This window comes from Carlito syrichta, unplaced genomic scaffold, assembly GCF_000164805.1.
Source record: "Carlito syrichta isolate Samal-C Ts95f unplaced genomic scaffold, Tarsius_syrichta-2.0.1 Scaffold316302, whole genome shotgun sequence".
NCBI lineage: Eukaryota > Metazoa > Chordata > Mammalia > Primates > Tarsiidae > Carlito > Carlito syrichta.
In genome coordinates this window covers 1012876-1037601 of record NW_007260398.1, presented here as the reverse complement: position 1 = coordinate 1037601, position 24726 = coordinate 1012876, and the positions used below count along the sequence as shown (strand labels likewise).

At 43.2% G+C, this 24726-nt stretch overlaps 1 protein-coding gene across 2 annotated transcripts in view; it reads right to left on the bottom strand.

The window, feature by feature from the left end:
• Positions 1 to 11887, bottom strand: part of DIP2B (disco interacting protein 2 homolog B) — a 142824-nt gene extending 130937 nt beyond the window's left edge. For both annotated transcript variants that reach the window (XM_021707017.1, XM_008074090.1), the window contains exon 1: positions 11821 to 11887. The gene's annotated coding sequence lies outside the window, so the exon portion shown is untranslated. The remainder of the gene's footprint in view (positions 1 to 11820) is intronic.
• Between the last annotated feature and the right edge of the window lie 12839 nt (positions 11888 to 24726).

Genomic DNA, 24726 nt, shown 5'->3' with positions numbered 1-24726 from the left:
TGAACACTCAGCCCAGATGTTTTTCTATAGTGAGAGTGTCAATAATCATCTTGAGCCATTATAAATAGAGACCTCACTCTCACTCCCTCCAAGAAGGCTGAGTAAGGGTACCTTGAATCACTAAGGGGCCTCCTTGAGATGCTAAAGCACCTGTGAATCACTGAGGAGAGCCACCGCCTGGGGAAAGGGAAGAAGGAATGAGAGCATTGGTATTTGGAGTCTGGAAAAGGGACCATGTGCATGATTCCTAGGGACAGATTCTGGAAGGGAAAGGGGTTAGGAGTTCTGGGTCTGTAAAGCAGCAGACCTCTGAACAGAACCTGATCTAGAACTTCCTGCACCACCTGACATCAGGAAAGTGGCTGTACATGAGGCTGAAGAGCCCAATACCACAGGCTCTGCTCTGGTAGTCCAAGTGTCATACCTGTGTCGAGCCAAGCCAAGTAGGCGACTCCTTCACAATGCATCCGAGTAGTGGAGTCAGCAGTGAGTCAGCACTGCTGGTCAGTCCCACAGTAGGACCATTTTCTTTCAGGAGCACCCTGGGAGATGCTGACTGTGGGGCACTTTCCCTGTTGGGCTGAAGGCTGGACCTTCCACCTCTCCTTTCGGATGGTCTATATGCCTGGGGTTCTGGGACAATTCAGGAGGAAAATGAAGGCCCCAGAGGAAGACACTGGACTTCCTTTTGAGGATATATGGGGGCAGATATAAATGCAATGTGTGCTCCAGTTCACAGTGGTATCATCCAGGTCCAACAAATCAAAGAGCAGAATCAGGACTGGAAAAAAAATTTCATGTTCTTTCCATTATGTTATAAGCCTCATTTGGGAAAGAATTGTTAAATCAAAATGGGATAGATAAAATAGACTCCACTCCCCAAACTCTGTATACACATACACACACAAAGAGGCACATAGCCTAGATAATATTTATAGTTGGATATGTTCCATAGCATTCCAAAATGCTGTTGCTGATTTCAATAACTGGTTTTAAATTCACCTCCCTTTGAAATTCCACAGGACTTTGTTTAGAATGCTCTTACAATGCTTATTTTACTCTATTTTTTATGATCCTCATTTGTATAACTGTCTTATCTCTCTTCCTTTAGTATAAACAACTTGAGGGCAGAAGCTGTCTTATTCATCTTGTAGCTCCTACAGCAACAGGTCCTTGATATAAATTTGCAGGCACCTAATAGTTTGGTTACAATAAATAATTAAGATCCTGTCTCCTCATTTCTACCAACAACAGTGAGTGGCAGGGAAAAACAAAGACAAAAACTAAGATATCCCAGTTCAAAGTTCACCTAAAAATTCTGCTTATCTGTGACCCTCTAAGTCAAACAAGTTTTATGCAAAAATTTATGCCTCTCATTATCTTCATATACTTACACAAGGTCACTAAGAAAAACAGGGTTAGACACCAGCGGTCTCCAACCTTTTTGGCATCAGGGACTGGTTTCATGGAAGATAATTTTCCATGGACTGCAGGGCGGGGGCAATGATTTCAGAATGATTTAAGCACATGACATTTATTGTGTACTTTATTTTTATTATTATATTGTAATATATAATGAAATAAGTATATAAAACCATTTAAAAAAAGAGGTACTGCCAAGCACAATGGCTCAAGCCTGTAATCCCAGCACTTTTGGAGGCCAAGACAAGAGGAATGCCTGAGTCCAGGGGTTTGAGATCAGCCTGGGCAACTTGGCGAGACCTCGTCTCTACAATAAATAAATTAAAAATTACCTGGGTGTGGTACCGCACCTGTAGTTTTACCTTCCTGGAAGGTTGAGGCGGAAGGATCACCTGAGACCAGCAGGTTGAGGCTTCAGTGGCTGTGAGTGTGCCACTGCACTCCAACCTGGGGAATAGGTAAGACCCCAACTCAAAAAAAAAAGAGACCAGGTTCGGTGGCTCAGCCAGTAATCCCAGCACTTTGGGAGGCTGAGGTGAGTGGATTGCTTGAGCCGGCAGGTTCGAGACCCACCTGGGCAACTTGGGAAGACCTCGTCTCTACAATAAACCAAAAAATAGCCAGGCATGGTAGCAGGCGCCTGCAGTTCCAGCTACCTGGAAGGCTGAGGTGGAAGGATAGCTGGACCCCAGAAGGTCAAGGCTGTGGTGGCTAGGAGTGTGCCACTGCACTCCAGTCTGGGTGACAGAGTGAGACTCCAACTCAAAAAAAAAAAAAAGAGAGCGAGAGATGATTCTGACTTAAAGCCTGTCACCATATGCAGCTGTACAACTGAACTCACTTGCCACTCATTGATAGGGGTTTGATATGAGTCTGCAAGCAATTGCAGGTCAATTTATTACGGTCTCTGTGCAGTGAAACCTCACCACTAATGTTAATCTGTATTTGCAGCTGCTTCCCAGTGCTAGCGACACCGCCTCAGCTCTACCTCCAGATCATCAGGCATTAGATTCTTATAAGGAGCACACAACCTAGATCCCTTGCCTGTACAGTTCACAATTGGGTTCACACTCATGAGAATCTAATGCCATTGCTGATCTGACAGGAGGTGGAGCTCAGGCAGTAATGTGGGCAACGGGGAAGGGCTTAAGTACAGATGAAGCTTCAATCACTCTCCCATTGCTCATCTCCTACTGCATGGCCCAGTTCCTAACAGGGCACAGACCAGTACCTAGGGCTAGATTCTGGAATGGGAGAGGATTAGGAGTTCTGGCTCTGCAAAGTGACAGAATTTCCTGGGCCAAGAGGCATCATCAGAAGCTTAAGAGAAGAGAACACAAGGGTTTGCCTTTGTTCCATTGGAACTCAGTCACATATATGCTTGAACAACCTTGAAGGCTGGGCTGAACTTAGGAGGACTGTGATGAAGAGGTATGGAGCAGCTGGCAAACGCAGTGTATGCACATCAACTGGATACTGGTGACTGCTGCTCAGAAAAGTCAGCAGCAGTCACAAAAGGAGTCCAGTTTGGGTCACCAGAACTTCTCACCAAGACAAGTTAGAGAGCACCAACACACAACCATCTTCATAAACTTCTCTGCCTTATCCCTAAAAAGACAGAAAGTAAGGATCTAGGGGAAAAATAATGCAGGACACTAAAGGTCAATAAGGAATGTGTAAAAGGTGAGATCTTACTCCGAAGCAGGAGATAAACACAATTAAGTAAAGTGAAAGAAGAAAGTCGAGAGATGAAGGAAGAAAAAATACACAAAGGTCACAAATAATCTCAAATACGCTAAAACAGAACAAAATGCTTTCACCAATGTCATCAAAAGCAGAAGCGACAATGATGTTCTAAAGCAAAAGATGAGGGGTGCGAGAGAAGGTGACACTGGAGAGCTTCAAGGCAATTTTAACTAAGGGAGAGCTGCTTGACAGAGCTGAGACGGGGCACCCGCTGGCTCTTCAGACTCAGCCAGAGGAGCGAGGCCTCCCGCCTACACCACTCCCAACAGGCTGTTGTGAAGATTGTATAATGACACTGCTAGGGAACAGCAAAAATAAGGTACTAAGATCTTCAAGATTCTTTCAATTGATATAAATCATCTTTGTTCAAATTTTTAACAATTCTTAAATAGAAATGGTGGAATAAAGAATTACAGCTTCAACCACACTCAGTGGCTCACGCCTGTAATCCCAGCACTTTGGGAGACAGAGGCAAGAGGACTGCCTGAGCCCATGAGTTTGAGATCAGCCTGGGCAACTTGGCAAGACCTCGTCTCTACAACAAATAAAAAAATTAGCCAGGCGTGGTGGCACTGCCTGTAGTCACAGATACTTGGAAGGCTGCGGAGTAAGAATCACTTGAGCCCAACAGGTGGAGGCTGTGGTGGCCATGATCATGCCACTGTACTACAGTCTGACCAATAGAGTGAGATTCCAACTCAAAAAAAATAATAAAACTTACTATGCATAGTGGCTCACACTTGTAGTACTTGTAGTCCTAGCTACTAGGGAGGCTTAGGTGGGAAGAGTGCTTAAGCCCAGGAGTTCAAGGCAGCAGTGAGCTACGATTGTGCCACTGCACTCCAGCCTGGGTAATAGAGTGAGACCCTCTTTTTTTTTTTGAGTTGGAGTCTCACTCTGTCGCCCAAGCTGGAGTGCAGAGGCATGGTCCTGGTGACTGTAGCCTCAGCCTGCTGGGCTCAGGAAATTCTTCCACCTCAGCCTTCCAAGTAGCTGGAACTACAGGCATGAGTCACCATACCCAGCTAATTTTTTTATTTATTATAGAGATGAGGTCTCACCAAGTTGTCTAGGCTGGTCTCAAACCCGTAGGCTCAGTCAATCCTCTTACCTCAGCCTCCCAAAGTGCTGGGATTACAGGCTTGAGCACCGTGCCTGATCTGTGAGACCCTGATTCTTTAAAAAAAGAAAAAGAAAAAGAATCAAATTCTGATCAAAAGTGGCGGAGCGAACACTTCTAGCTATGCCTACTCTTCCAAAAATGCCACCAGCATGATAATGAAGGCCTGTAGCAGGACAAGAAAACCATCAGTTCAGAAAGAGACCACACCAGGAGTTGTCTGCACAAAATAATAACAGAACTGATAAATTAACTCAAAGAAAAGCAAAAATTGTACAAGAAAGAAAATATGATCATAGTAGGCCATGTGGTGTAGCTGTGAATATTTACATAATCATAATCATGTAAACACTGAATGCTGATATAACAAAAAAAGTAATACAGTGGCCAGGCACGGTGGTTCACTTCTATAATCCCAGCATTTTGGGAGGTGGAGGCAAGAGAATTGCCTGAATCCAGGGGTTCAAGACCAGCCTGGGCAACTTGGTGAGACCTCGTCTCTACAACAAATCAAAATATTAGCCAGGCGTGGTGGCGCACACCTGTGGTTCCAGCTACTTGGAAGGCTGAGGCAGAAGGATCGCCTGAGTCCAGCAGGTTGAGGCTGCAGTGGCCAGGAATGTGAGTTGAGACTCCAACTCAAAATAAATAAATAAATAAAATAAAAATAAAAATGCAACTCAGAACATGGGAGCGGGGTCTGTTTTTCATAGGGCTGATCAAGGAAAGCTTCTCAAGGATTTCATTAGTTGAGCAAGCCCCTGAGTAGAATGAGGGAGGAAGCCAGATGGGTTCTGGGTAGAGATGGAAGAAACCCATGGAGGCAGGGCCTTACTGACCTTGCTGTCTCCTTGGTGTCTAAACAGTATCTGGAATACAGTAGGTACTTAGTAAATATGTATTATCATTAGGTTCTGTAGTAACCACTGTATCTCTAGAATATACTTGTATTCTTTTCTTTTGAATTGGAGTCTCACTGTCACCCAGGCTGGAGGGCAGTGGCATGCTCACAGTCTCTGCAGCCTCAAGCTGCTGGGCTCAGGTGATCCTTCCACCTCAGCCTTCCAAGGAGCTGGAACTACAGTCATGTGCCACCATGCCTAGCTAATTTTTCTGATTTCTTGTAGAGATGAGGTCTTGCCAAGTTGCCCGGGCTGGTCTTGAAACCGTGGGCTCAGACAATCATCTCACTTCGGCCTCCCAAAGTGCTGGGATTATAAGTGTGAGCCACCACAGTCAGCCTTTCTTTTTCTACTAAAGATAGCTGGAAAGATCAGCTACTTATATTCAAAATATCTTAACTTGAACAAGACCATAGGATCAACACAGGGAAGTTGCCTTCCCACCCCAAACCTTCCACTTCCCTGCAACTCAAAGAGTGGCTGAGAGTTTTAAATTTACAGAGAATTTAGAATGCGTGTGGTTGAAAATTCAATTCTTGGCCAGGCTCGGTGGCTCAACCTGTAATCCCAGCACTTTGGGAGGCCGAGGCGAGTGGATAGCCTGAGCCTGCAGGTTCGAGACCCACATGGGCAACTTGGCGAGACCTGTCTCTACAGTAAATCAAAAATTAGCTGGGTGTGGTAGCTCTCGCCTGTAGTTCCGGCTACTTGGAAGGCTGAGGTGGAAGGATCGCCAGAGCCCAGCAGGTCAAGGCTGAAGTGGCCAGGAGCGTGTCACTGCACTCCAGTCTGGGTGACAGAGTGAGACTCCAACTCATAAAAAAAAAGAAAAGAAAAGAAAATTCTTTGGGCCATACCGAAAGAGAGTTAGTTTCCTGGCCCCTTCTCCCTGGAAGTCTGCTAATTGAAGCATGTGGGAAGCTTTATACTTGGCCCTAAGATATTCCAACTACTGAAAGATACAGTGCGGGCCATTCCTTTCAAAGAGCACACAGCTCAGAATGAGCAGATGAGAAGTATAGAATCTGCCACTCTTCATTTCTCTCATGCTGCTCAAAGTGGGTGTACTTTGAATATGATTTTAATCTCTATAAAGATATATCTTTATAAGACAGCATGTAGCCAGGCGTGGTGGCTCATGTCTGTAATTCCAGCACTTTGGGAGGCAGAGGCAAGAGGACTGCCTGAGCTCGGGGGCTTGAGACCAGCCTGGGCAACTTGATGAGTCCTCATCTCTACAACAAATACAAAAATGGTGGCACATGTCTGTGGTTCCAGCTACTTGGAAGGCTGAGGCAGAAGGATTGCCTGAGCCCAGCAGGTTGAGGCTGCAGTGGCCATGAGTGTGTCACTGCACTCCAGCCTGGGTGACAGAGACTCTGACTCAAAAAAAAAAAAAAAGGCAGCATGCCCCTTAAATACCAGATAAAATTTGACTTTTGTTTAACTAAAAAACAACAATCAGTTCCAATGCTGAGAAGTTTAAGTGATTTTCAAAATTCTGATATATCAGATTTTTGCCACACAGGAACTTTAGAACGGTATCCCTATAATGCTACTGAATCAAGTTATACCCAATATCAACCAAGCTTGTTCTTACTCAATGTCTACTCTTTGTTTTCATGGTATTTTCTTCAAACCTGTTATATCTTTTCTGTTTTTCCATTCTCCCTGTTACATTGTTAAATTTTTATCTGAAGTCCTATTTAAAGATTTAAGTAGCAATTGAGAAAAGAAATCTAAAATATACATAAATATGCAATCCAAGATAACACCAAATCAATTTCAAACAGAAAATCATTCACTAAATTCTTAGATAAGAAGCATGTGTACATAATTGTTCTAGTAATACAAAGTTGCAGTATTAGTGGGGAATGCTACTTTTATACACTATACTCAAGCAAGTCAACTTCACAATGAAACATCTCACAAGTAGAATAAATGAAATCTAAAAAGTCAATAGAGCCGGGTTCAATGGCTCAGCCTGTAATCCTGCGCTTTGGGAGGCTGAGGTGAGTGGATTGCCTGAGCCTGCGGGTTTGAGACCCACCTGGGCAACTTGGCAAGACCTCATCTCTACAATAAATCAAAAAATTAGCCGGGCGTGGTAGCGCGCGCCTATACTTCCAGCTACTTGGAAGGCTGAAGCAGAAGGATCGCTGGAGCCCAGCAGGTCGAGGCTGCGGTGGCTAGGAGCGGCCACTGCACTCCAGTCTGGGTGACAGAATGAGACTCCAACTCAAAAAAAAAGCCAATAGAAAGAGCTTGGAAGAAGTTGAATCCCTTTAGAAGTAAGAGGTAGAAAGTTCCTACCAGAAGAAGTCCTTGTATTGTTTGGGAGGATAATTAAGATGCCTAATAACTGTAGACTATGTTTAGGTCTTGGGTTTTTTTTTAAGCCTTAGGATAAAAAACACTTTAGGGACAAATACATCTCATTAAATACCTAGTAATACAGCTTTAAAACTTATAAAGCAATACCTGACAGAATTATAAGGAAAACTGACAAATCGACAGTCACGGTACAGGTTTCTCAACACACACTTCCATCAAGATCGATAGATCAAATAGTCAAAAAACTAGTAAAACTAGAGAAGACCTGAACAACACAAAGAACTTGTCTGAGCTTATGGTCATAGAACCATTCAATAAAACTTATTAATAAAAAGACAAATAGATGAGTTACAGAAATTTACCAAAGACTACTAGGCCTGTCTTAACAGGTAACAAAGACTTGATTTTGTATAGGCATGTCCTCTGAGCATGGTGAAATTAGCTTATTTAGAAAAGAAGACAGCCAATCTAAGCGTCCACTGAAAAAAATTAGAAAAAAGTACAAAAGGATAAACAAAAAGAGTACAAAGAAGGAAATACAGGAGCCAAAAGAAAAAAAAAATCAGAAAAATAAGACATACTAAAAAAGATCAACAAAACCACAAGTTTCTTCTTTAAAAAGACAAACCAACCAGGCTTGGTGGCTCAGCCTGTAGTCCTGCGCCTTTGGGAAGCTGAGGTGAGTGGATTGCCTGAGCCCGTGGGTTGGAGACTCGCCTGGGCAGCGAGACCTCATCTCTACAATAAATCAAAAAATCAGCCGGGCGTGGTAGCGCATGCCTGTAATTCCGGCTACTCAGAAGGCTGAGGTGGAAGGATCGCCAGAGCCCAGCAGGTCGAGGCTGTGGTGGCCGGGAGTGGCCACTGCACTCCAGTCTGGGTGACAGAGTGAGACTCCAACTCAAAAAAAAAAAAAAGACAAACCTCTGGAAAGACTGATCAAGACAAAACAGAAAGAAGAAATACAAGTAAGCAATATAAACAAAGCAGAGGCTTTAAAAAAAAGAAAATATTGCACATAACGTATCTGAAAACAATTTCCTAGAAAAGCTAAATTTACCAAAACTGGGCCAAGAAGAAACAGAAAATTGATAGACTTGGTAACGGATGAGAGATGGGAATGAAGCAAGGGTTTGGAAAGCCTTTTAAGCCTTTAGCTTGTTGGGTTTATGGGTATGAGATGTATTCACTCAGAAGGGAAAACCAGAAACACAGAAGCAAGCTGGACGCTGTGGTTGGTCTTTGGTGTGTGCGTTGTGTCGGGAGGTGCAGTGGTGGTAGTGGTAGGGGTGGCATGCAAAAGTCATAAACATAATCCTGGGTATGTGGAAGTGGAGATGCCTCCAAGGTACACAAGTAGAGATGATAAGTGTGCAGTCAGACCTATGGGTCAGGAGCTGAAGAGGGATCTGGGCGGAGAGACATATCTGGGAGTTACCTGCGTTCAGACAATAATTAGAGCCACAGGTGTGGCTGAAATAATGGAAAGAGATAGTGCACTGGTTCTCAAAGTGTAGTCCCTCAACAACCTCAACATTACCTGAAAACTTGACAGAAATGCAAGTTCTCAGGTTCCACCCTGAACCAAATGATTCAGAAACCCTGAGAACAGGGCCCTCAGTCTACATTAACAAGCCCTCCAGTGACTCTGATGCAGTTCACAATTTGCGAACCACTGGTACAAAGTGCAAAGAGAGAAGTCAAGAGAGCTTGGGCCTTGTCTTGAGCTTGGGCCTTTGCCTTCCAACATTTGACGGAGGAGGATGAGCCCATATGAATGACTAAGAGCAGCAGGAAGAGAAGGGTAAGAAAATGAAGAGATTGCTTCAGAAGAAGTGTTGAGAGGTACAACACTGAACACTACTGACATTAGACGGCAACAGCTTCAGAAGGGACTGGAAGGGGCTAAGACAAGAGCAGATGAGACATCAGAGATAGTACATATGGGCTGTTCTGCACAGTCTGATTATAAAAGGGCGACAGAGAGGGTGGAGATGGAAGTGGCTGACAAGAAAAGGGAGGATTCTTTTTTTTTTGAGTCAGAGTCTCACTCTGTTGCCCAGGCTGAAGTGCAGTGGCACACTAACGGTCGCCTCAGCCTCGACCTGGGCTCAGGTGATCCTTCCGCCTCAGCCTTCCAAGTAACTGGGACCACAGGGGAGAGCCACCATGACTGGCTAACATTTTTATTTATTGTAGAGACAAGACCTCGCCGAGTAGCCCAGGCTGGTCTTGAACCCTGGATTCGGGCAATCCTCTCGCCTCCGCCTCCCAAAGTGCTGGGACTACAAGTGTGAGCCACCGCGCCCAGCTGGATTTTTTAAAAACAGGGCAGTAATGAGCATGATGAACTGCTGAGGGAAGAATCCGGCTGAGAGGGAGAGAGCAACTGAGAGAGAAGGAGCAGAGCAATGGCATACCAAGGGGGCAGTGCAGCTGTCTGCCTCAGTAGGAGACTTTTTATTACAGACTGTTTAGAATTACTCACAGAGTGATACTAAAAGGCACAACTTTTTGTTGGTTTGATTACTGCTTTTTTTATTCTCTACACTGTTCGCCTTATTGCCTGCACCTGGGGTGGGGGTGCACTCCCACTGCCCTGTCCTTAGTGCCACTGGATAACTCAAGGCTTGAGGAAAAGGAGAAGGGCTTGGGATCCAAGGCCCAGGTGGAGGGACTATTCTTGGGTAGGAGGGACATGTCACCTTTTTAACCAGAAGGAAGGAGGTAAACAAGGGACACAGATGTGGGAAGTTTGAAGTCTGGTAGGTGGAAGTTGAAGGAGCTTGTCACAAATACTTTCTATGTCCCTGGTGAGGTCACCTGCAAGGCCATCCCTACTGGGAGATGGCTATGTCACATTCTTCTGGCCTACTACAATTAAACATCTGATCCATCAAATCCCTATCCACTAAGCAACTTCTACTTATCATGTGGCTCCCTGTGTGGGTTTACCCATGGGGCAAAAATGTGCTGATCATATGGATTTGTCATAGTAAATTTATAAACTGGTTTTTAAACATGATTCAGTTTCTGGGCAACCCAACTCCAGATAACAGACACTTCATGATCCTTTCCATAGTTATATTTCTTACTGAGTTATTCTCTCAAGATCTGATTGCTTTTGAACAGTGACTAAAGTAAACTGCTGAGTCTTCAGAGGCATGGGCTAGATCCACAAGTCAGCAGAAAACCAGGATAACCCCCCACACCTCCTCCTGGGTCACGTTTTGCTCAGCAAAAGCTGGCTTTTCATTAGCTGTTCCTGGCCCAATTTCCACCTCTTCTCTCTCAATTCATTTCTACATGAACCTGTTTATTAAGATATTTTAAATGAACTGTCACTGTACTGTCCTACTAGTTTCTGTGTGAAGGCATTTCCAAGAACAATATAGGAAATAAAACAAGGGTCTCAATGAAATATACTGGTATACCATCATTATTTATTTACTCACTCCATTATTCATTCAGATATTTATAGACCACAGCCCCTATACAAAGCTTACTGTGAGAAACACGGAAGATACAAAGTCCTTGGTAATAGTAATCCAGTAATAAAAGCAATTAGCTCCATAAAGAACAGGCCTGCAGAAACCTACTTTGGTTGTAGGGGAAATAAGAAATTTCTAAAAGATTCCTTATACTAAAAGTGACTAAAGGAGAAATAGGCCATCAAAGGAAATCCTGAAATCTGAGTAATTTTTAAAATATGATGATTTAGAGACAGCCTTCGTTAGAGGCAAAAGATCTGGCAGCTCCTTTGAAATTCAGCATCAGTGACTCAGGACTTTCTGATCTGTAAAAAATATGCTAGTGTCTCTACAGCAGCAGTAAGTCAGATTTTGAGTTAATCGACAAGTTCATTCAAGGCTCTGCCCCCAAATCTTCAAATATGCTAAACCTTGAGTTGCCTTGCATTGCCGGAGCTGCCCTTCCTCTCTCTTGCTCTCTTTGCTCCTCTTCATCACAGTTCATGCACCAGCTTAAGTAAGATGCAGTTTTTCTGTGGCCTAAAATTTTCTGCTACTGAATCATCTAGTTATACATAGAGTCTTTGACATGCTACCACCCAAGCTCTCCGTGAATTATTTGATGACCTTAGGTATTTTTAAAGTGCCTAGCACACAGCAGATGCTCAATTAAGATTCATTTCCTCCTTTTCTTCCTTCCGGTTTTTATCTTCCCCAGTGAGGAAGGGAGGGAAAAACAGGAACAAACAAAAGATAGATGACTCATAAGACAGCATCTCTTTGGTGTAAAAATACTGACACATTGAAACCACCGCTCATCGCCTACCTTGTGTCTGTGGGCTGTAAGGAGAAAGGAGTTTGGACCTCTTCTTCTCATACCCCTTCTGTGTGATGTCCCCTGAAACAGCAAGAGACACCAATAGGTTACGCATTATTCTTACTCTGTGGTTGTCCACCTTAAAAATAAAATTAATTACAGAATGTCATAGACATAGCAAACCTAGAGTTGGGGGGAAACATATGGTTCTCTGCCAAAGATTTTGCTACGTATGATTTCCCAGAGATTTGGAGCTGACTTCTTGTGGGAAAGTATAGGATTTGTCCTATACCAATCTTGCACAGCAATATGTCACATACCATGACAGAGATTCCCAAGTCCCTAGGTCCATCAAGCTTCCTTGGTCTTTAAGATATACCCAAATGGAATGCTACCAGGCTGACAGACAATGATCTTCTCTTCGAAGTTTCAGTTTAATGAAATAAGTCCAACTGGTTTGTGAGGTACTCACTTATACTGCTATTAGAATCACACAGAATTAAGAGAAGTCAAGGTTTGAGTGCTGGGATGGAAACAATTAGAAAGCCTTCCTGTACCCTAAACACCTGTGCTGGAACCTGGGGCTGGATATCCCACACCCTCTCTCCTCAGTTCATTGGTTTTTCTTATTTATTCACATGGCTCTCTTTTCCTCAAGGTTATATTAAAAAGTATGCACAAAGTACAAAGTACATATACAACAAATGCAATGAGAATAAACTGATAAACAGAAGAGAAAACATGTGGTTGAAGTGGCAAGAAATGTGTTGGGTACTAAACAAAGAGGAACAAGGCCAGGCATGGTGGCTCACGCCTATAATTCCAGCACTTTGGGAGGCTGAGGAGGAAGGATTGCTTGAATTCAGGAGTTCAAGGCTAGCCTGGGCAACATAGTGAGACCTTGTCTCTACAAAAAACACAAAAACACAAAAAACTGCCAGACATGGTGGCACACACCTGTAATTCCAGCTACTTGGGAGGCTGTGACAGGAGGATCACTTGAGCCCAGAATATCGAAGCTGTGGTGAGTCACGATCATGCCACTGCACTCCAGCTTGGGCAACTGATTGAGACCCGACTCAAGAAAAAAGGAAGGTGGGGGGAACAGATGAATGGGTAGAGAGTAACAGGAAATGCAGAGGAACAAATGGACATGCAAGGGAGAATGAGTGAGTCAAACATAAGAGAAAAGATACATGGTGAAGTGACATGATAGAGCATTGCTTTCCAAAAGAGATAACTAGGTCAAAGATAACTTTATTTAAAATGAAGCCTTATGTAGAGCCCAATACCTAAAATGGAAAAGTCAAAATGTAGTATAGAAAAGTACATTAAACATTCAAATGTTTAGCATTCACTTATTACATAGTCGGTTGATGAGAGGAGAGTATATTGAAGGACACGGAAATTTGAGATCAAGGACGATGAACACCAGGGGCAGTTGCCTCCGCCTCCAGTGCTGGAGTGGATGGGGGAGGGGCGGGGCCCACTGAGGACTGAAGCAGGGAGAACATCGCAGTTCTACACTGCAGCAAGTACGCTCTTCCTGAGGGGAATGAGTTATTAGGGACCAAGACTGGGAAAGCCAGAAAAGCTAGCTGTTGCCTCGATGCTAATAGAGATCTGGGCAAGAAGTGAATAAATGGAGAGACACTAAGGAGGAAGACTGGAGAGGCTTTGCTAACTGGCTGAATGTCGAGTGAAGGAGGCTTCTGGCTGAACGTGCATGCTTGCTGAGGGCAAAGAAGAGAGCTGAGCTTAGGACAGGCTGGTGGGGCGCACTGAAGAAGGGACAGCAAGGCCATGGCTGGTTTTATGAATCTAGAACTCAAGAAAGAGATATCTATTTGGAATCATTGGGATACAGAAGTCATCAGGATACAGAATATTTGAAAAATAAAATGATACAATCTTCTTAGAGTAATTTGGAAGTATCTATCAAAAATTTGATACAGCAAAGAACAGAGGACCATATGTTCTCACTCATAAGCAGATCTTGGACAATTATAATACTATAAGAAAGCGTTTGGCAGTGATGGGAAACTGTCAGGGGAGGGGGGTGGGATTGGCAGTTAAGGGAAACTGCTAGGGGAGGGAGGGGCATACCTCATCAACAAGGGTACATGCATAATTAACATTTGTATACCTAACCTTGAATTGTACCCCCCTGTCTTTATAATAAAAAAAAATTTGATACAGCAACCATACTTCTAAGAATTTATTTAATGATAAAATTCACACAGATACACAAAAAATCAATATAAGAATATTATGAACCCCATTCTTCATAGCAAAAAAATATATATACTGGAAGCAATCTAGTTGCTTATATTATAGACTAACTAACCAATGGTTTTCAACTAGGATCAATTTGGCCCCAGAGAAGATATCACCATGCTGGGGAGCACTTCTGTCACAACTGGAGGAAGAAGTGCTTCTGGTGTCTAGAGCACAGAGTTAGGACTGCTGCTAATATCCTGCAATACACACAACAGTCCAGCAACAAAGGCTGAGGATTGAAAAACCCTGATCCATATAATAACATGCAGGTATTCCAAATGTGTTGCTATTCAGGTTGTCTATATTATGTGTAAAAGGCAAGCTGTAGAACAGTAGGCATAACATGAACTGATTCTGTTTTTTTTTTTTTTAAAGTGTAGTTTCAGCTACTTAGAAGGCTGAGGCAGAAGAATCGCCTGAGCCTAGTAGATCAAGGCTGGGGTAGCTATGAGCATGCCATTGCACTCCAGCCTGAGTGACAGAGTGAGACTCCAACACACACACACATACACACACACAAAGTGGTGGATATGGTTTGCATACAGAAAATAGTCCGAAACGCTATCTACTGAATTGCTTATCCTTGGGTAATGGGATTATGGGGAATTTTGACTTTGTTCTTTATAATTTAACAGTTTGATTTCAAAAAACAAGATTGATTTATATAATCTCAAAAAAAATAGATTTTCTAATTTTTCTTCAATGAGTATCTATTATTTCAAGAAACACTAAGTATTTTAAGACTTCAACATGCTGCTTACTACACTATGCAAATTTAATCACAATAGTTCTTCATCTCTGTTTCTCCAGTGAAATAGAGAAACCTTCAGTGTATTAAAAATAAATAAATTTAAAAACCAAACCTTTTCAAATTAGTCAACTCAAGAGATTAGGTAATTTCAAACAATACACACAACTAACAGCGGTACAGAAGCCTACCGAGGAAACCTTCATTAGGAACAGGAAACCATGTCTCTTATTGTAAAGGAAATAATGGCGCATTCTCCTGTTCTTCTCCCCACTCACAAGCTCCCCAACTCTACCCTCTACCCCCGGCACAAAGACCACTTCTGGCAGAACACATCTGGCAAAGTGACAAAGTGAAAGGCCTTTAAAAAGCTTTCTTCAGCGCTTAGAATCCCAATCATTCACTGTCAGTAAATGATCGTGGGACAAACTGTTAGGTTTGGCATCCTGAACGTTAATCAACTAACTAGCTCAGGTTTTGAAAGAGGTCAATCAAGAGAGTCTAGTCCAGCCATGCCAATTAGCCCCATTAGATCTGCAAATGAGCAAGGAAATTAAGGAGACTTGGAAGAAGTTGAACTGTGAAGAGATTGTGAAGATTATGACTGGGCCACACAATGGCTTAAAAATGCCCTCCCTCCTCTCTGACTAGGAGACCCTGCTCAGAAGTCACCTCCTCTGTGGGGCATTCCTTCGATCACTTCCTCCCAGGGCTCCTGTAACTCTGCGCACATGTTTGTGATAGCACTTAGCACATCACTGGTATTTTAATTATGTGTTTACACCCTCTGTCTCCCTACTAGACTGTGCACTTGAGGGCAGGGATTGTGTCTCGTTCATTTCTGTAGCCCGCCCACAGCCTGGCACAATAGAGGCTTGTTGGATGAGTGACTGAATGAATTAATAAAATGGAGGCAGTGAGAGAACAATAAATCAAAGAGACATGTGTGCTTGGGTGGAAAACTGGAAACGAGAGAAAAAGAGGTCTTTACTTTAGCAAGAGCTGAAAGACCCAGGAAAAGGAATTTAGTGAACTAGAGGGTTACTGAAACTTGACAGCTAGACCTTAAAGGTGACCAGAAAAGCAACACTTAGCTTGCCTAAAGAGAGGAACAGTATATAAATCACAAGGCACTAAAAGCCAGAGGAACTCCAAGCCAGACATAGGCAGAGGTCTTAGCTACAGGGCAAGATCAGACGGGAGGACGTCAGTGAGAATCTGCTATGCCACCTAGAGCCTGTATTCTTTTTTTTCTTGAGTCAGAGTCTCACTCCATTGCCCAGGCTGGAGTGCAGTGGCATGCTCACAGACACCCCAGTGTCAACCTGCTGGGCTCAGATGATCCTTCCACCTCAGCCTTCCAGTAGCTGGAACTACAGGTGTGTGCTACCACACCTGGCTAATTTTTTGATATATTGTAGAGACAAGGTTTCACCAAGATGCCCAAGCTGGTCTCAAACCCCTGGACTCAGGCAATCCTCTAGGCTTGGGCCTCCTAAAATGCTGGAATTACAGGTATGAGCCACCGCACTGCACCGAGCCAAGCCTGTGCTCTTAATCATTCTCATCGCCTGTAAATAAGCAGACTCTGCTGCACCCAAGCAAGTTTTCCAAATGTGCCCGATTTTTAAGTCACCCGAAGAACTTGTAAAAATACAAATTCCCAGGCCCTTTCCATGTTGATTCTGATGCACTAAGTCTGGAGTAAGACCCAGAAATCTATGCTTCTAACAAGTACTTTCCAGTGATTCCTAAAAGTCAGGCAAGTGTGAAAATTGCTGCAGTAGAGAATCCTGTGTGGGGTAAAGCCCCTCAGGTCCCCTCCCACTGTGGAAGCTTTCCTGTCCTCTCAATAAATCCTGCTTTCTAAAGAAAAAGAATCCTGTGTGATCCATGCTGGCTGGTTCTGCCGACTGGATGTAAGGGGGGTATGAGGGAGGAGGGGAAAGAACGTCCTGTCTGCCATCCAGCCTCAAGGGACAGCAGGGGACCCTCGGGAACCACAGACACTGAGTCACACCACAGGCATTCTCTTACTCAGAGCAGATTTCTTTGCCATTTGGTATATTGAACAAGATGGAGCATCACGACTACACCTGTATCAAATTTGCATTAAAATGACATGTGTCTAAGGTAAACCTGTTGTTCAAGTTTTTTGAGAAATAAATACAGGGAGGATCAGCCTTCCCCTCCCACTGGGGTAACGTATTTCTCCGCCCATGTGGACACTTGGAAAAGCAGCAGCCACATCAGGGCCCGCAGCACCCAGCAGGAGAGGAGGCCTAAAGTCTTATAAGAAGACATTGACTAAACCACCAAAGACAAGCTTTGCACAGTCAGGGACCCACATGACTTGAGACAGTCTCGCTGTGTCAGCACCCCAGTCCTCAACAGCCAGTACCAGACATATGGAAAGACATACGTGCATGGCTGAGAGGGGACGTGTGCTCCCAACTTCTCTTCTCAGCACCTGGGATTAACGAAAACAGTTTAGCACAAGTAGTCCACAAATCATTTCAGGCTGGCTGACAGAGGGGGCCATGAGGAGGTATGCGTGAGCCTGTGGCCATCCCAAGCCTCTTAAGGCCACAGGTGATAGGGAGAACAGTCCTACCAGCAATGAGTCGTTCAAGTATATATTCACACCAATGAGGCGGTGACACCATGCTGTTGTGGCAAACTTTAGAGTATGAGCTCCACAGAACCACATCTGAAGCAGAGCCTTGCCATTTCCTGGCTATGGGATGTTAGACAAGTTTTACTTCTTGATATGTCTCAGTTTCCATGTCTGTGAATTGGGAAACAATATCTACCTTGGAAAGTTTTCACTGTGATGAAAAGTGTAGGGTCTGGACTATAGAAAATAACATTATCAACACTGACTGAGAGCCCACTGAAGCCTACCCTCCTGGCCAGGTGGGGGTAGGATAGGCAACTAGGTCGCACAGAAGAGAAAGGCAAACAAACATTACTAAGCTTCCATAATTAACTGTCATGGGAGAAACACACACCACATGCAACACAGAACCCAGGAGGAAGCATAATGATCTCTGCCAGAGTAGGTGATATGTGGTTTGAGTCTGGCTTTTCATTTTAACATCAGAAATATGACAAAAATTCCTAGCGATGAAGTCACTTAATGGTTTGCTAGTCTTACCAAGACTGACTGATTAGCTCTGTATGGGCACAGCCATGTTTGGTAATTGCTTCAGGATTCTTATCCCTCAGAGAAATAGGGCAATGCTAAGTGATGTTCATTTATGACCTTATGCAGCACCCTGAGCAATTAGGTGCTAAGTAAACACAGGATGTGGAAAATTTGGGAAGGTCACCAAGTTGTATGCATAACTTTTCCTGCAGGGAACAATCTTGACAGGTAGAAACCAAAGATTACAGCTCCAACCATAACTTTCTCCTCCAATGAAAAGAAAAGAGTGGGCCGGCATGGTGACGCAAGCCTATAATCCTGGCACTTTGGGAGGCGGAGGTGAGAAGATTGCCTGAGACCAGGGGTTTGAGGCCAGCCTGGGCAACTTGGTGAGACCTCGTCTCTACAATAATTTAAAAAATTAGCTGGGCATGGTGGCATACTCCTGTAGTTCCAGCTACTTGGAAGGCTGACGTGGAAGGATCGCCTGAGCCCAGCAGGTTGAGGCTGCGGTGGCCGTGAGTGTGCCACCAGACTCCAGCCTGGGTGACAGAGTGAGAGTCCGAATAAAAAAAAAAAAAAACCAGAAAAGAGAAGAGTGTGTGCTACTACAGTCCGGCCTCAAAGTCACACCTATATAGTCAGAAGTGATGACAGTACAGGGGTAGGGGTGGGAGGGACTTTGGGGTGTAAGAAGATAATTTTTGAGCATTGAATGAATGACACTCAGGGAATTAACAAAGACGAAGAAAATGGTATCTTTGCCGTCAAGGAATCCCCACTATAAAATAGAATAAAAGTGACAAGTGCTACACTAGTGATTATATGCAAAGTCCCATGTGAGCAAGGAAATAATGGTAATAAAATAATTATTATAGTCAATAAGTAAATCACACTTATCCAGAGTTTGCATGTATCAGTCTCTGTTACAAGAGCCTCACAATAGCCCTATCATCAGGTGGTATTATCATCATTCTCATTTTATAGGTGAGGAGACCAAGGTACACGAAGTTTAAGCACCCTGCCTACAGCCACACCTAGTATGTGCTGTTGTCAGGATTTGAACCCAGGCAGACTTGCCCCCAGAGACCCTGCTCTTCAACACTGTCCTATATCTATTTTCACAAAGGAGCTCCAAGTTCTGCTTCAGAAAGGCTGAAAAGATGTCACAAAAGTTGCTCCTGGGTTGGGTCTTGAAAGTCAACCGTCAGGAGAGACAGACACTGAGGGTAAAGGCATAATTTACCAAATCCACAGCTTAGAAGAGAGTGGCATGCTTGGAGCAGCGGGAAGACCCGCAAGCTGGAAGTCGAATCTCTGATGAACAAGGACGCAGGCCCTGCCACAGGGAAGGACTCTGCCGTTTGTGCATCATCGTGACATTCTCACACTTGACCTCCAGGGCTGACATTCACCTCATGGGTCCATCAATTTACTGCTCTCTTTGTTAAATGGCTCTACATGACCTAACCACCATTGTAACGTTTCAAAACATTCAGAGTGCAATTCATTTAATTTGGCTAAAAACCTTCTTCAATAAACAAACCAAAAACAGGCATCACCTTCATGACAGAACAAGAAACTAGTTGTAGAAAGATAAATGTCTTGTTTAAGGAAACACAGTTAAACTAGAATCTCTGGCCGTTTCTTTCTTTCTTTCTTTTGTGAGTTGGAGTCTCACTCTGTCCCCCAGACTGGAGTGCAGCGGCCGCTCCTGGTCACCGCAGCCTCGACCTGCTGAGCTCCGGCGATCCTTCAGCATCAGCCTTCCAAGTAGTTGGAACTACAGGTGTGTGCTATGGGCCCAGCTAATTTTTTATTTATTGTAGAGATGAGGTCTTGCCAAGTTGTCCAAGCTGGTCTCGAGCCCACGGGCTCAGGCAATCCACTCACCTCAGCCTCCCAAGGCGCGGGATTACAGGCTGAGCCACCGAGCCCAGCTTCTGGCCGTTTCTTACTGTCCTTTGTCCATTGTTATTTATCTGTAGGTGGCCCCCAAATAAGATGCACTTAAAAAAAAAAACAACCTATTGTTCATAAAGTGAACAATATGGGATGAGCAATGTTTTGTGACTCACTTCAAAAATATATATGACTCCCCAAAACACATTAACAATTCTTCTCCCACTCCTCAACAGAGCCCTGGTGAATTGTCTCTTTTAATCCCTTTCATCATTTAAATGAGACAGCCAACTGTGAAAACTGTGTCCAACTACTATGTAAAAATAGTGAGCAAGCCGGGCTGGGTGGCTCAGCCTGTAATCCTGCGCTTTGGAAGGCTGAGGTGAGTGGATTGCCTGAGTTCGCAGGTTCAAGACCCGCCTGGGCAACTTTGCAAGATCTCATCTCTACAATAAATCAGAAAAAAATTAGCTGGGCATGGTAGCGCGCGCCTGTAGTTCCAGCTACTTGGAAGGCTGAGGAGGAAGGATTGCCAGAGCCCAGCAGGTCGAGGCTGCGGTGGCCAGGAGCGTGCCACTGCACTCCAGCCTGGGCGACAGAGTGAGACTCCAACTCAAAAAAAAAAAAAAAAAAAAATAGTGAGCAAAAAGTCACTATACATCATTACTAAATACTCATCTGTGGAGAACATGGTCTTTCTATTTTGTTAAGGAGCAATCAGGAGGAAAAGGAATGAGAGACCAAAAAATTCTGAAGAGTCATCACCTTCAAATCTATACCTGTGCCTCGTCACCCTATTCTACCCTGTACGTGTAAACGTTAGGCCAGGAAGCTGGTAAGTGTTGGCTACAGCTGGCGATGGGGGGCAGGACTGGGGTTATAACTGCTCAAACCTAAGGGACCTCAGCAGCCCCATGGAGGGAATGGGACGAAAAAGAGCTGAGAATGTGAATGAGGTCAATGTTAAAGCAAAGCTGAAAACGGCAGAGGATTTGACTCATATCCAGGAGATGCTGGCTAGAAGACAAAGAACATTTTATTGTTAAATTTCATCATGTTCTCCTCACAATGATAATTCTATTCAATGAATTACATATAGCAGCTACCCATCTTCAAATGAGGGGATACAGAAAGGTTCACCAACATGTAAAATAAAGCTCACAGTCATACAAAACAATGGCCTTAACCCTGAAACTAGCCATTGGCGTTTGTCTTTCCCTGCCTATTTTTCTTGTTATATCTTATTGAAAGTGTTCAACAGGATTCCAAAGAATTAAAAACTTTGAATTATTTTTAAACCTCTCTGTAGTCTCTTTTGACACAGAGGTGGAATTAATCTTATGACGACAAGAGAGTAAAAAGATACAACATTTTCATAGTTCAGCCAGAAATAAAGTTCTATTAATATACTTCAATCTGTTGAAAGAAGAATTTTTGTTTTACCTAATTTTTTTTTTTTAGAATAAAATCAGTAGTTCTAAAAGCCTTCAACCAACAGTGTGTAAAAACTATAGTCTTAACTGAACCTTGCTAATCTAACAGAAGTTTTTTTAAGGAAATTAACTTCAGAATATCCAAATTTCCATTCTTAGTAGAGATCCCTCACCTCATTTAGGACAATGACTAGACATTTTCCATGTCAAGAACCACAGAGTAAGCCCAGATTGCTTTCTCCCAAAACTCAAACCAAGAATTGTTTTGGCTGCATAACTCTGTTTTCTAGGTCAAATATATATGACTTCTTACAAATGGTATTTCACCTAAGGCACCAAGCAAGTTCAAACAAATAAAAAGCTACAAAGTAAAACACTTTAAAACACTGAGAAACTGATCTGACAACATCATCAGGCACTAGCTAAATGAATCCATCTAATGCAAAAAGTATGCTCATTTGTCCACTTAGAAAAACCAAGCCTGAATATAAAGAAATTTGCTACACAAATAATGGCCTGAATGTTCAAAAGGAACTGGAGGAATCCAGGGGACAGTTCAGTCAGTAAAAAAATCTCATGTTCTGGCAAGAGGCAGATCTGGGTTTGCATCCTGAATCTACCATTTACATGCTACTTGACAAGTTACTTAACAACTCTGTACCTCAATTTCATAATAGGTTAAACTGGAATAACTTCTACCTTGAGTGCTTATGATGAGTCTTCAATGAGAAAATAAATGCAAAAATCCCTGGCACATAGCACATACTCAACTAGTTTTAGTTGACACCATGCCAGCCCTAAACTTCAACCTTAAGTCCTAAGAATAACTTTATCTTAAAAGGGTTATTCGGAACATCCTGGGTCGGTAGATTCTCTTTTTAAAAAGAGGAGAGAATGCATCGTGTCATGGAAGATGCATCAGGGTGCTAGACTTTTAGCACTAAAGCCAACAAAGTTAGTGCCCTTGGATTGGTAACAGCCTAAAAGAAAAACTGGTATCTCAAAGAGCAGGTACAAATACCTAAACTAGAAATGAGCAGAGATTAGTTAAAATGCATATATGTAAATGTATGTAAATAAAACAGTGCCATTATGCACAAAACAGAACTAAATGCATATAATTATGGATGTTGCCAAACTACAAGAATGAAAAAATGGCAGGGAAAAAATGTAATTTTCATTATGACTTATTTTCCCTGACTTTATCTTTAATTTTTCTCTGAAAATTAGAAAACTGGTTCCTGCATTAATAGCTAGATGTATCCAATTACTTTGCCTTTATTTTGGCATACATTGGAAAAACTTTTAAAAACAAGCACTACCAATCACTGCCATCTGAATTAAATAGGGTGTGTGCCAGGCGTTCTTTTTTTTTTTTTTTTTTTTGAGTTTTGGAGTCTCACTCTGTCACCCAGGCTAGAGTGCGGTAGCAAGCTCACGGTCACCTCAGTCTTGACCTGCTGGCTCAGGCAATCCTTCTACCTTAGCCTTCCAAGTAGATGGAACCACAGGCATATGCCACCATGACAGGCTGATTTTTTTATTTATTGAGAAGAGGTCTCGCCAAGTTGCCCAAGCTGGTCTCGAACACCTGAGCTCAGAAATCCTCTTGCTTCCGCTTCCCAAAGTGCTGGGATTATAGGCATGAGCCACCTCGCCTGACACTGGCAGGCATTCTTTATCAATAATCTAGATAAAACTGACAGTGATAAAAATCTAATTGTATCCTCTTGCTAGTGCAGAAAAAGTGAAAATTTTTATTAAACAGATAAGTTTTAGTGGTAGTCAACTCATACCACAGATGGAAAAACACAAGTAAGGAGAATACTGCCACTGCCACAGCATCACAAGATAAGCAGGTCAGAGCAGAGAGGGGTCTTTCCAATGAGGTAGAAAACATCATCATTGTGTGGTTGCACTGGTTTATAATCTTGGGTTCCAGGGTCTGGACTCCTAGGTTTTCTTCCCAGTTTTGCTACACACTAGTTCTCTAACATAATGCAAACTACTACACTACACTTCGCCGGACCTCAGTTTCCTCATTTGTAGAAATGAGGATGCACGTGCTCCGCAGCTGCTATAGACCAATGTCTGGTGAATGTCATTTGCCTGGCACTGTTACACGTGGTAACTCAAAAACAAGGGAGGATATCCAGCAGGCAACAGGAGAGAAACTCTAGCATGGATATATAGATTTCAGAACCATGAGCGTAGGAGGTGGTAGCTGAAGCCTTGGGTGTGAATGATATCACCCAGAAGGAATGCAGCGCGAGAACAGAAGACAGCCAGAAAAGGAATCCTGGGGTAAACTCACAATTAAAAGACAGGCAGAGGAAACGGAGATGATACCGAGACCCGCTGGGGAGGCTGGGAGGGATGGGGAAAAGCAGGGAGAGGAAAGACAAAAGACGAAGGCATATTGTCACAAACAAAAATATGGATCAAAAATACCCACTGGGTTTGGCAGGCAGCTCACCAGTGACCCAGCTAAGAATAGTTTTAAAGGAAAAGTGAAGGAAGAAGGCAGGTTATTTAGGGCACTAAGGAATGAAAACGAGGTGACAGGAGAGCAACAGGTCTCTTTCAGTATGCTTTGTTATACAGGGAATGAGATGTGGGGCAGTATTACAGAAAGCTACAGTCAAGGGGGGGATCTTTTTTTTGCTTTTTCTTAAAGATGGACAAATAAATAAGTTACAGAGAAAGAGTTACTAGAAAGAGGTTAAAATACTGGGCCAACCAAGAAATACTAAGAACTTCCTATGTGCAAAGCACTATGTTAGAGTGGGGCATAGTCCCAACACTTGAAGGCATGGTCATAAAGTTTATAGTTTCTTCCAGCAGAGCCTGACACCCACAAACAATTCTATAATTAACGATTTAATTACAAGTTTCATAAGAGGGGCTGAGAGCTCTGACAGAGACTGAGACTGAAAAAGTTAACTTGTTTAAGCCTCAGTTTCCTCTACCTTAGAACAAAGATAACAGAATCAGCATGTTATGAGTAGTAAGAGATAACAGCTGTGGCGGAAGGCTCGCCTGAGCCCAGCAGGTGGAGGCTGTGGTGGCTGTTGAGTGTGCCATTGCACTCCAGCCTGGGCAACAGAGTGAGAATTTGACTAAAAAAAGGGGGAGAAAAAGAGAGGAAATACATGCAAACTTCTTCATTCCTAGCACAGAGTAAGCACTCAATGACATTTGCTACTCTACTGGCAGGAAGTTAACTAAAGAAATTTAGAGTGTGCCAGGTAGTGCTGAGAGTCAAGGGAGACAGGAAAACAGAACTTTTCCTAATGGTGCCAATTTCCATGGTTTTATGATTTCCTCCAGCAGTGCCTGACAGAGGCTGAAGGTTCAAATAACTTAGAGCTGGGGTACAGTAAGAAAGGCGAGGAAAGGAAACA